This window comes from Hyaena hyaena, unplaced genomic scaffold, assembly GCF_003009895.1.
Source record: "Hyaena hyaena isolate Hyena2069 unplaced genomic scaffold, ASM300989v1 scaffold_1587, whole genome shotgun sequence".
Classification (NCBI taxonomy): Eukaryota; Metazoa; Chordata; class Mammalia; order Carnivora; family Hyaenidae; genus Hyaena; species Hyaena hyaena.
The window spans coordinates 55408-68372 of NW_024082204.1; positions in this window are offsets into that span (position 1 = coordinate 55408).

Consider the following 12965-nt stretch of genomic DNA (forward strand, 5'->3'; position numbering starts at 1 on the left):
AAACATAGTGTAAATAGATAAAGAAAGTGGAGTTGTTTCAAGAAGTTTGGTGAACAGATTCAGTGTAAATTTCTGAAATCAACTGACCTCTTCTCTTTTACAGGTCAGGAGTGAGTAGTAGCAATTAATTGATGCAGAGAGTTTGTCACTTTCTTCAGTATACAAGTTTTATAAAAATACTATTTTCTTTAAATTTTATAATTGTGTTAAGATTATTTATTTCCTAGTTTGGCTAAGTGTTCTTATTTTTCCATATATGCATCTTATTTTTATACTTCTAATAATATAGACAACGAAAAAAGTAAATGAATATAAAACTATTGTAATAAAATATTTGGAATGCAATTTATTTCTCTCATCCTTTATTGAAAAGAACCACTTGAAACTAATCATTCCAGCCTATATCCACTTAAGTTATTACATTTAACAAAATGGAAAAAAGAGATATAGCTGAATTACAAATGCATTCTAAAGATTCAAATGCATTAATTTCAAATATTTTCCTTATCTATACTCATATAACACATAATATAATATATTTTTAAAAATTTTTTTGTTTTCTCTTTCTGAGAGAGAGACAGCGTGAACAAGGGAGGGTCAGAGAGAGAAAGAGATAAAGAATCTGAAGCAGTCTCCAGGCTCTGAGCTAGCTATCAGCACAGAACCTGACACGGGGCTCAAACCCACGAACCATGAGTTTATGACCTGAAGTGAAGTCGGACACTTAACCGACTAAGCTACCCAGGCGCCCCGGTACATAATATAATATTATAATTTTGTAATCGCATCTACTACTTAAAGCAACCTAATGTTTCCATAAATTGAAAATAAAGAATGCTAATTAATGATACTGTAGCCTGTAATCCAGTTATTTTAACTACATTTTAGTCATAATGTTTTGCCAACTTAGTCATCAAATTTTGATCTATCATTTCACAATTTTGCTTAATTCCTTTATTACTGTCTGCATAGGACTGAAATAAAAATTTACTTGACATTTTAACTGTTTTTAATTGATTACAGTGAATTCAGCATCCTGTTATGTATTATTTTGAAGTTATGTAAATAACTGTTATGAAGTCCAAAGTGTCCTTGATGTGTGAACTCATTTCAGAACCAGTGTGGCCTGCACTTAGAAAACCTATGTTCTAAAGATCTTAAAATAAACATTTAATAATCCAAGAAACTTGTATCACTAGAATTTTCTAAAATCTTGTTCTAAAACTTTTTATAAATTCATTATTTTCTTACTGAAATTACAATCAACAACCAAAATGAAAGAAAATAAAACTCACTAAAGTATCTGTTCTGTAGAAGATGGAAGAAATCATCAGGCTTTGTGTGTAGTTGCTGATGAAAGTATTCCTTATCATTATTCCAGTAGCTCTGATTTTCAAATATTAAGAAACTTCTTTCCTAAAAGGCACTTTGCTTCTTGTTCTCTTGACTTTAGCCAATACAGTTGTGTATAAGAACAAACAATGAGGAAGGTGATGATTTTATATTTGTTGCTCATCTCCCAATGGCTTGAGCTCTGAAGTATTCCAATGGGAAATGCTGCCATTCTTGTTGGAACTGACTTATTTAGTCTGTCTCTCACAGTCATAAGAGATATACATTGACACAATGAAATATGTGGAAATAAAGTAGCATGATAAAATGTCCTTTTTAGTGATTAACTTCAAATACTGTGATGCAATGAAGAGTATTCATAAATTCTAAGAAGACACTGAAGAAACATACATATCCAATCATAAAATGAGACCTTATAGAGAAGTGTCTATTTGCCTGACACTTTCCTAGGTGTTGGTTATCCCACTCAAACTAGAAATATACCTTTATTCAATAACTTCTTGAAATCACAGTCATATTCTCATTTGTAGTGCTGGGCGGTCCAGCCATATTTTTCTATAGAGCAAATAAGTGGTTTCAATGAGTGAATCACTTAATATCATAAAATATCATTAAAACCTACACATACAGACAGTGAGACATATAATAGGTAATTTAATCAACTAAGCATTCGTTTACTTATAATTTGGTATAAATATATGATTAAGAAACTGGAATTTAATAAGTTTTCCAGTAATTGATAGACTGTTACATAAACAAATTTCCTGAAACTGAGTACAATGCAAGCACATTTTATTGTTATATCTTAAATAATTCCATATCCGGGTGGTAAAAAATGTGAGATTTTAAAAAGAAAATGTTAGCAAATACAATTATTTAACAATATTTAGAAAAGATACAAGAACAATATAAGAAGTTCTTGAACTTTGAGTTAAAATAAACTCCTTTGAATTATTCAAGATAAAATAAACTTGCTTGAAGATAAATCATATGCAAATCCAAAGGAGATTTAACAAAAACAACAGCAACAACAAAAGAATAAAAAGGGATAAAATCTTTTCCATATGTGGGATTCCATTAAGACAGCTAATATTTTCTGCAAAGGGAAGAGAAAGAGAGTCTGGAGAAGTGTAGGACTGTATCAGGATAAGAGAAAAGCCTCAGAAAGGATGGAGAAAATCCAATTTCTAACTTCAGGGCTTTCTCTGGACTGGGGGCAACTGCCCTATTCAAACACCTGGGAGGAGGGGAGCCAGTCCTGGACTCGGTAGCTAGTTTATACGTACTGTCTGCAGTGGGAGAAAATAATCCCTTCCATGGAGTGCTGTGGGAAGAAGATATATAGCCATTCAAAGGACAAAGACTGCCCTTACCCACCAGCCAGAGCCCATATATCTGCGACATAGAGTGGCACTTCCCCAGAATGCCACTGAGCGAGATCCTCTAAAACATCCCCATTTAAAACCGAGCTGAGCACCAGGGAGGAGTAGGAGTTGGTGAAGCAGAGCAAACCGCCTTGCTCATGCCCGCAGCAGAGAGGAAGACCTGAACCCAGTGGTTTGGGACATCAAGTCAGTGGAAGAGACACTGCGGTGTCACCATCTTTCTCCCCATCACCACCAAGGTGGTGCTTCTGGGAAAAAACAGGCCACATTGGAAGTGGAACCAGTTTACAATAAACCTCACCCTTCTGCACCTATCCTTCCTTTTTTCCTTTTTTCTTCTTTCTTCTAGTCTGGTTATTTTGGTTGTTTGTTTGTTTTAGCAGACATTTTTAATCTATTTTATTTATACCTGTTCTAAATATATTATTTTAGAATATCTATCTTCTAAATATATTATTTTATTATAATATAATATATAATATATATTATATATAACATAAATATAATATATAATATATATAATATAACATAAATATAATATATCATATTATAAATAATTATACCCCTTCTTTATTTCTCTCTCTCTCTCTCTCTCTAGATTAAGCCTTATAGTTACTCTGTCTGGTCTATTTTTTTTTCTTTTATTTTTCCCTGCCCCTGTCATTTATCTCTTTGTATGGGATAAGGCTTTTGCATCAGCACCAACCCCAACCTTTTGTTTACTTATAGCTGGTGTTTCTGCTTTTTGGTTTTTGGATTGTTTGTGTGTTAATTTTTGGGTTTGGTTTATTTGTTTACTTTCCTTTCAGGACTACTTCTACTAGCAAATCAAAATATATGCTGGAAGGGCCCAACCATCAGTAAGAGTAGGGAGATAAGGCAACCAAAGTCACAACAAAAGAAAGTAACACACTGGAAAAAATACCTCCTAAAGTGTCAGACCCTAGGCATTGTATGGCCCCTCTTTAATATATAGTATTCACAGATGCAAGGCACATAACAAGTTTTTAAAACATGTAAGGGAGAGAAAATTAGCCAGAACAATGAATCAGAAGATTCTTCTCAGAAGAAATTCCAGGAAGAAATGACAGCTAAATCATTGATCAAAACAGATATAAACAATATAACTGAACAAAAATTTAGAATAGTAGTCATAAGATAATTATTGGGCTCAGAAAAAAAAAAAAAGCATAGAAGACAATAGAGAATTTAGTGCTACAGAGATTAAGGAACTAAAAAAGAGTCATGATGAATTTAAAAAATGCTGTAAATGAAGTGAAAAATAAATGAGAGGCAGTGACAGCAAATATTGAAGAGGCAGAGGGGAGAATAAGTAAAATAGAAAATAAAATTAAGGATAAAAGATTCAGCTGAGAAAGAGATTTGAGAAAATATAGACTATGAGGGGGACAATTAGAGAACTAAGTGATTCAATGAAATGTAATAATATGTGTATCATACGAATTCCAGAAGAAGAAGATGAGAGAGAAAGGGGAAGGTGAAGTTGAAGAAATCGTAGCTGAGAACTTGCCGAGTCTGAGGAAGGAAACAGACATTGAAAGCCAGGAGGCACAATGGACTCCCTTCAGACATAATAGGAATCAATCTTCTGAATGATACATCATGGTAAAACTGGCAAAATACAAAGATAAGACAGAATTCTGAAAGCTGCCAGGGATAAATAGTCCTTAACCTACAAGGGTAGACACATCAGGGTAGTAGCAGCCTATCTACTGAAACTTGGCAGGCCAGAAAGGAGTGGCAGGAAATATTCGATCTGCTGAATAGGAAATATATGCACACAAGGATCCTTTATGCAACAAGGTTGCCATTCAGACTAAAGGAGAGATAAAGCTTTTCTCAATCAAACAAAAACTGAAGGAGCTTATCACCGCTAAACCAGCCCGACAGGAAATCCTAAGGGGGACTATGTGAGTGGAATGTTGCAAAGACCACAAAGGCCTGTAGACATCACTACAAGCATGAAACCTACAGATAACACAGTGAATCTAAATCAATCTCTTTCAATAATAACACTGAATCTAAATGGACTAAATGCTCCAATAAAAAAATATTGGGTGTCAGAATAGATTTAAAAAAAGATCCATTTATTTACTGTCTACAAGAGACCAATTTTAGACCTGAGGACACCTTCAGATTGAAAGTGAGGGGGTGGATAACTATCTATCATGTTACTGGAAGCCAGAGAAAGCTGGAGTAGTCTTACTTATACCAGACTAACTAGATTTTAAACTAAACATGGTCACAAGAGATGCAGAAGGACATTATATCATAATTATGGGGTATATCCATCAAGAAAAGATAATCATAAATGTTTATGCACCCAATTCAGAATAAACAAAATATATAGAACCATTAATCACACAAATAAACAATATTATTGATAAGAATGTGGTAGTTGCAGGGGACTTTAATACTCCACATACAACAATGGACAGATCACCTAGGAAGAATATCAATCAGGAAACAATGACCCCAAATGGTACTCTGGACTTGATGAAATTGATAGTATAATCAGAATTTTTCATCCTAAAGCAGCAGAATACATATTCTTCTCAGGTGCACATGGAACATTCTCCAAGATAGATCACATACAGAGTCACAAAACAGCCCTCAATAAATATAAAATAATTGAGATCATACCACGTATATTTTCAGATCACAACACTATAAAACTTGAAATCAAATGAAAGAAAAACTTTGGAAAACCTCCAAATGCATGGAGGTTAGAGTATATTCTACTGAAGGATGAATGGGTCAACAAGGCAATTAAAGAAGAAATTTAAAAAATACGTGGAAACAAATGAAGGTGAAAACATGACAGTCCAAACACTTTGGGATGCAACAAAGGCAGTCTTAAGAGGAAACTACATTGCAATCCAGGTCTATCTCAGGAAACAAGAAAAACCCAAATACAAAAGCTAACAGCACATCTAAAGGAAGTAGAAACAGAATATCAAAGAAACCCTAAGGACAGCAGAAGAGAAATAATAAAGATAAGAGCAGAAATAAACAAAATAGAAACCAAAAAATAGGGGAAAACACACAAACAAAAAGCAGTAGAACAGATCAATGAAACTAAGAGCTGGGGTTTTGAAAAAATAAACAAAACTGATGAACCCTTACTCAGACTTCTGAAAAATAAAAGAGAGAGGACCGAAACAGATAAAATCATGAATGAAAATGGACTCATAACTACTAATCCATTAGAAATACATACAACTATCAGAGAATACTATGAAAAATTATATGCGAACAAACTGGACAACCTGGAAGAAATGGAGAAATTCCTAAACACTCACATACTACCAAAACTCACAGGGGAAGAAATAGAAAATTTGAACAGACCCATAACTAGTGAAGGAATTGAATCAGTTATCAAAAATCTACCAACAAATTAGAGTCCTCGACCAGATGGCTTCTCTGGGAATTCTACTACACAGTTAAAGCAGAGTTAACATCTATACTTCTCAAGATGTCCCCCCACCCCCCCAAAAAAAAGAAAGAAAAACGAAAAAGAAAGAAAGAAAGAAAGAAAGAAAGAAAGAAAGAAAGAAAGAAAGAAAGAAAGAAAGAAAGAAATGGAAGGAAAAACTTCCAGACTCATTCTGTGAAGCCAGCATCACCTAGGTTCCCAAACCAGACAGAGACACAGAAAAAAAAAACAAAAAACAAACAAGCAAACAAGCAAAAATCTACAGGCTAATATCCCTGGTGAACAAGGATGCAAAAATTCTCAACAAGATACCAGCAAATTGAATTCAACAACATTAAAAAAGAATTATTCACCATGATCAAGTGGGATTCATTCCTGGGTGGCAGGGCTGGTTCAATATTTGCAAATCAATCAATGTGATACATCACATTAATAAAAGAAAAGAACCATATGATCCTGTCAATAGACGCAGAAAAAAATTGACAAAATATAGCATCCTGTCTTAATAAAAACAAAGTTCGAATAGAAAGAACATACTTTCTATGTATTGGGTGTCAGGAGAGATTTATGAACATCCTACAGCTAATTTCATCCTCAATAGAGAAAAAAAACTGAAAGATTTCCCCTGAGATCAGGGATACACAGTTATTTCCACTCTCACCACTGATATCCAATGAATTCAATCCAATTTATCGTTTAACTTGGCAAACTTCAGTTTGATGTGAGCACAGATTTTAAAACCTATGAAAAAATTTATATATAATTTATTTAACCTACTTGTTTTTTTAAACAATTACCCCAAAATTTAGATATTCAATGACTTAAATTCAATTTATCATTTATCTTATCAAAACTTCGAAGTTTGAGGTGACCAAATACTTTGAACCCAATGAAAACCTGTGTGTGTGTGTGTGTGTGTGTGTGTACCTTTTAATTTATTTAGCTTACTTTTGAAAAAAAATGTTATTTATTTTGGAGAGAGACACAGAGTGTGAGCAGGGTTGGGACAGAAAGAGAGAGACACAGAATCCACAGCAGGCTCTAGGCTCTGAGCTGCCAGCACAGAGACTGATGCGGAGCTCAAACCCACAAACTTTGAGATCATGATCCGAGTTGAAGTCAGGCGCCCAACAGACTGAGCCACCCTGGAGCCCGAACCTACTTGTTTTATTAATAATTACTCATAAAAAGTTAAGAAAGATGACACTAGCATTTCAACTCATCTTTTGCTGACAAACTACGACAAAGATCACATGAGGTTACTTCACATTTAGTAAACCTTGGTAGAAGAAAAGCTTATAATTAATGCTGATAACTCTAAAGACAAGTCTTCCTTAATTAAACTAACAAACCTAAATGAGTTTAAATACTGAACATGCTGAACCTAGGTCTGCTGAAGTGTCAATCCACTTGTTCCCCATTGTCCATGTTGACCTGGGGCACCTTTGGGTAAATGGGCAGTTGAAGTCCAAGAGAACCCTTGGGCCCTTTCATGTTGATTAGGGACGTGTCCAGTTTGAACCTTATAAGGTGTTGCAACAGCTTGGGGTGATCTTTGCTCCTAGATAACAAGGGAAGGAGGAGCACGAGCCATCGGCACTAGAGTCATGGAGACTAGTGCAGGAGTCAGTTATGTTCACTGCACCACTGGTGGTGCAGAAACAGGAGGAGAGGTAGGTGGAGGCAGAAGAGGTGAGGTATTACCACCAAGGCTGGGGGAGGATAAAACCCAGAGTGCAGACAAGGAGAACTCCCAGTCCTAAAGCTCATTAGCCCAGACAGAGGAAGAGACACACATTTCTTTCCTTCAACATAAAGTGAAAATAGTAAGTCCGTGTCAAGCTGGGGAACTCAGGGAACCTCCTTGAAACTAAAGAAGTTTTGACTATTCTTTGGGAATATCCCTTAAAGTCCCTGTCCAGAAGCAGTTGAACCAGATAATTTGTTCCAATTAGCATGACCATTCATCTGGTGGATAAATAAGAGAGAAAAATCTACCTACAGCAATACTGAGGCAACATTCTTCCAGGACTCTCAAAATCTATTCCAGATCCAACACACAAAAGAAGAAGCAATCAAGAAGGATACCAGTGACTCAGAAAAAACACAGGAGACATATATATGATCTTGGCAGCAAGGTGTTTATAAGAGAGACATGAGGAGTTCATAAGCTGAAAACTATACTAAATACACTAAAACTTTTGTGGGCCCCTGTATTAATCTACACTCTCACAATCAGTGCAAAAACCTTCCAAATTTTAGGTATGTGCTTTGTGTGTGTGTGTGTGTGTGTGTGTGTGTTTTAGTTTTTTAGGGGAGAGAACAAAGCTTGTGCATGCAAAATGGCATCACATTTCCCTAATTGTCAGTGTGATCTTCCTGATTTATGTTTGGGTGTCATTTTCTATGTTGTATCTCAATGCTTTCTGATAGTTTTTCTATTAGCCTGCTTGCATTTTTCTATATTTCTAAACATTTTAAAACCCGAATGTTTGGATAATACACCTATGCATTTACATGTGCTGTAAATCTCATCAACCAAATAAGTACTTGACTATTCCTTTATTTATTTTGAAAAAGAGTTGGGGGTGGGAGGCCAAGATAGCAGGAGAAAATCCATGTTGACAGCATGGATCCTGAGACAGGGTTGGATGTCATGAATCTTGAACACATCAAAATTTCATAGCAAGGTAATAACTTCCCCTCAATTGAAAATTTTCATCATCCATTTTAGAAAATATTTTTCAAGATGACACTCATCCACAAAAATGAGAAATTTCACATGATAACTACTGTTTTTGATAGCTTCTATTTTTTTCCTCCCTTCTTACATGGATTATCTGTGGCAATCCTCTTTTTGTAGTAAAATGTTTGGATTTGGAGTAAGGTTTGAGGTTAATAAAAAAAGGTCAGACTAACTAAATTCTTAGTTGATTCCAGCTCAAGTTCTGACCTAGCATTCTCTTTTATTTTGGTAACTATTGCAAAAACGAAGGGATTACATATTTTGCTTTTATTTCTTAATTGTTTTTCACATTGTTAAACACCCAGTGACCCAACTCCCAGAAGTTGGATCCATCATTTTTCAATTTCATTGGTAATATTACCTTTAGTAAATGTTTTCAACAAATCTTCTATTCCATAACATGCTTGACTTCTAACCCAGCAATTAAAGCTTCCATAACTTCTGATCTTAATCATTTATCTTTTTAAACCACATGTTTCTAATCAATTTTCCAATGCCAGTGGGTTGTATAATAATTCAATAAAATTTTGACACTAATTACGAAAACTCTGCTGATCCCAGAAGTTAAGGCTTAGTCCCATAAGGCTATCCCAACTTTAGACACCAGCCACCCATGAGACCTTGAGGCTATTCAACATTCTTCCAGGAAGATTAAAAGTTCAGGGTTCCTGAAACTCCCCTCATTTGTGACAATTGTCTAAAACAACTCATAGAACTCAGGAAAGAAATATAGGTACAATCACAGTTTTTATTACAAAGGTTACAACTCAAGAACAGCTGATTGGAAAAGATAAGTGGAGTGAGATATAGGGTAGAGTAGGGATACAGAGCTTTCATGCCTCCCTAGACCGGCCACTCTCCCAGGACTTCAATATGTGCACTGACATGAGGTTCTCTTAGCCTCATTGTGTTAGAATGTTTGTGAAACTTTCAAAATATAGGCATGAGTGGTTATACCACTGTCAATTGGTAATTGGATAACTCTAGTCCACTCACCTCCACGGGTCGGGGAGGGAATAAGTTACATAGTTTGAACCCTCCAATCACATGGTTGGTCCTCTGGGGACAACCCCCTACCTTGAATGTATCTAATGTCCCCACCTTGAGTCACCTCAATAGCACAAACTCAGGTATAGTACAAAAGGGCTTGTTAGAAACATCAAGACATTTGTATCACTCAGAAAATTCTAACAGGTTTTAATAGTCTCTTGCATTTCTATACTCAAATAATAAAGCAGAAGAAAGAGAAATTAAGAAATCATTCCCACTTAACATGGCACCAAAACCCATAAGATACCTAAGAATAAATCTAAGTAAAGAGGTGAAAAAAGAACTTTATTCTGAAAACTATAATACAGTGATGCAAGTAAATGATGTCACAAAAAATGGGAAAAAAACATTCCATGCTTATGGATTGGAAGAATAAATATTGTTATTGAATCTTTGGTAGACATATTTCCAAGCAGATTTCATTAGATCATCTCCTGAGTTGTTGGGTAGGTAAGAATAATAGTGTGTAAGGAAAAAAATGACAGAGATCTAACTTGGAACTCTAACATTCAAGTGATGGGAAAGTTTGGTTGGCTGAGGAAAATTTCCTTGTTTTAATTTTCTAAAATCTTGATGTAGCAACCAATTATTTAATTGGGTTTAATATGTGACTTTGCAAAGTTCTTCGAGCATATAAGTTTACTTTTAAATTGCTATGTCTTCTATGGATTTGAAAAATAATGAATACATCCACGGAAGACTTTATAGAACACAAAACACCTTTTTAAAAAAATGTTTATTTATTTATTTTGAGAGAGAGGGAGAGATAGTGTTACAATACCAGGAACAAAGAAAGAGGGAGACAGAAACTCCCATGTAGGTCCTGTGTTCTCAGTACAGAGCCTGAATTGTGGTTGGATCCCACAATCCAATAAATCGTGACTTGAGCTGAAACCAAGAGTTGGATGCTGAACTAACTGAGCCACCAAGGCACCCCAAGAATACACAATTTGATTAAAAAGATGATCATACAGGATAATATGTTTGTAGCTACTTGCATTAACACAGGATATTATGACTTCCAGTTCTTTTTCTGAATCAATCACGTTGAATAATCACACTCAGTCCAAGTGAATATTTCTTCTTTTGATAACTATTAACTTTTATTTTATTTATTTCATGCAAACATTTAAAAAAATAATGTTTTATTTATTGTTGAGATAGAGACTGAGAGAGATAGAGCATGAGTGGAGGAGTGGCAGAGAGAGAGAGAGAAACCAAAGCAGGCTCCTGACTTTGAGCTGTCAATACAGACCTGATGCAGGGCTCGAACTCACAAACTGGGAGATAATGACCTGAGTAAAAGTCAGACACTTAAAGTAATGAATAACCAAGGTGCTCCATATGCAAACATTTTAAAATTAACTTATTGTTTAAAGTCTTAAGCTTCCTCAAATAATTTCCTTAAATAGTCCCATTATCCTTAAATGGAACAAACTTTTACACTGACCAGATGAGAATTTATCTATGTTTATGTGATACAGTGGTTAATTAGGAAAGAACACTTGGATAAATCGATATATGTATTTAATCACCTCAACTTCTACATGGAAGATTACCAGATAGTTCCATACCATCAATAATATTTCATTTGCTTATAATTGTGAGGAGATAATAAGCACGAAGTGCAGAATATCAGAGTACAGTTAGTAGTCTTTACTGCCAGACTATTACAAGATAGCCCCTGAATCCTCCACCAGCAGTGAAAGAAAGCCACCCATTCAGCACATGGGACAGTGGATTGAAAATGTACCAATCTTGACCTCCCTTTCTTAGACTATGATTCTGCTGAGATAGTACTTAAGTTTATTACATAATAATAAGGGCATCTTTTCTTCATCAATAAATTATCCAAGGGATCCTTTTGAGGACTTAAAGATTGTCATCTGGCTAAAATCACATACACTTTCATAATATCTGAGTCAGAAATTCCATCTCCAAATAGCACATACGTCAAGTCCCCAAGTCTATTTGTATAGTCTAACAATCTCTTGGCATATTAGATATAAGTTGGCAATAAAATATACTACTGAACTCTGAACTTTATGTATCATTTAACTAGTAATATCTTGACTATCTGAGGTGCCAAAGTGCCCAGGACTCACCTTATGTTTCATACAGATTTACATGCTAATTATATCCCAGAAATGTTCTCATTATTTGGTGAACAGCTTGTGCTCCACACCCACCCTACTTATTTCTTAGCAGATTTACCTTGCCTAGTCAGTTTTCACTTCCTGTTTCACTTTCAACTGTCAAGCTGTCCAGTCTTCCATTGTTTATGCAGCACTAACAGTATGGATTAACTATGTGGAGAGACTCATGTAGGAAGGTGAGTAGGGCTTAGACAAAAACAAAAATGACTTATTAACAAATTTAGAGTTGATAGAGTCTTGGCTATGGAAATATGACAAAGTCCTTAAAGAAATACAAAGAAATATCTCCTGACTCAGCACTGACGAGGTGCCCACCAAACCAAGTATGTGGCTATCCCTGGAATCAGCTCCCATGACAATTTCTGACACATACAGCTCATACTGTTCTTTGTGGTGCATCTTATCCTTTTCAAGAAGCCTTTCCCCTTCTATCAGGTCCCTCTGTTAGCCTTCCCAATAGGTGGCAGAGAATCCTTTCTGATGTAATACATACAGCCATAAAAAGGATATGCTGTAGAGTTCTGTAAAGAACCAATGAAATACTTAGCTTCTGCACAGCAAAGGAAACAACCCAGAAAATTAATAGGCAACCAACGGAATGGGAAAAGATAGTTGCAAATGACATATCAGATAAAGGGTTAATATCCAGAATCTATAAGGAACTCACCAAACTCCACGCCCGAAAAACAAACAACCCAGTGAAGAAATGGGCAGAAGACATGAACAGACACTTCTCCAAAGAGGACATCCAGATGGCCAACAGACACATGAAACGATGCTCAGCATCCCTCCTCATCAGGGAAATACAAATCAAAACC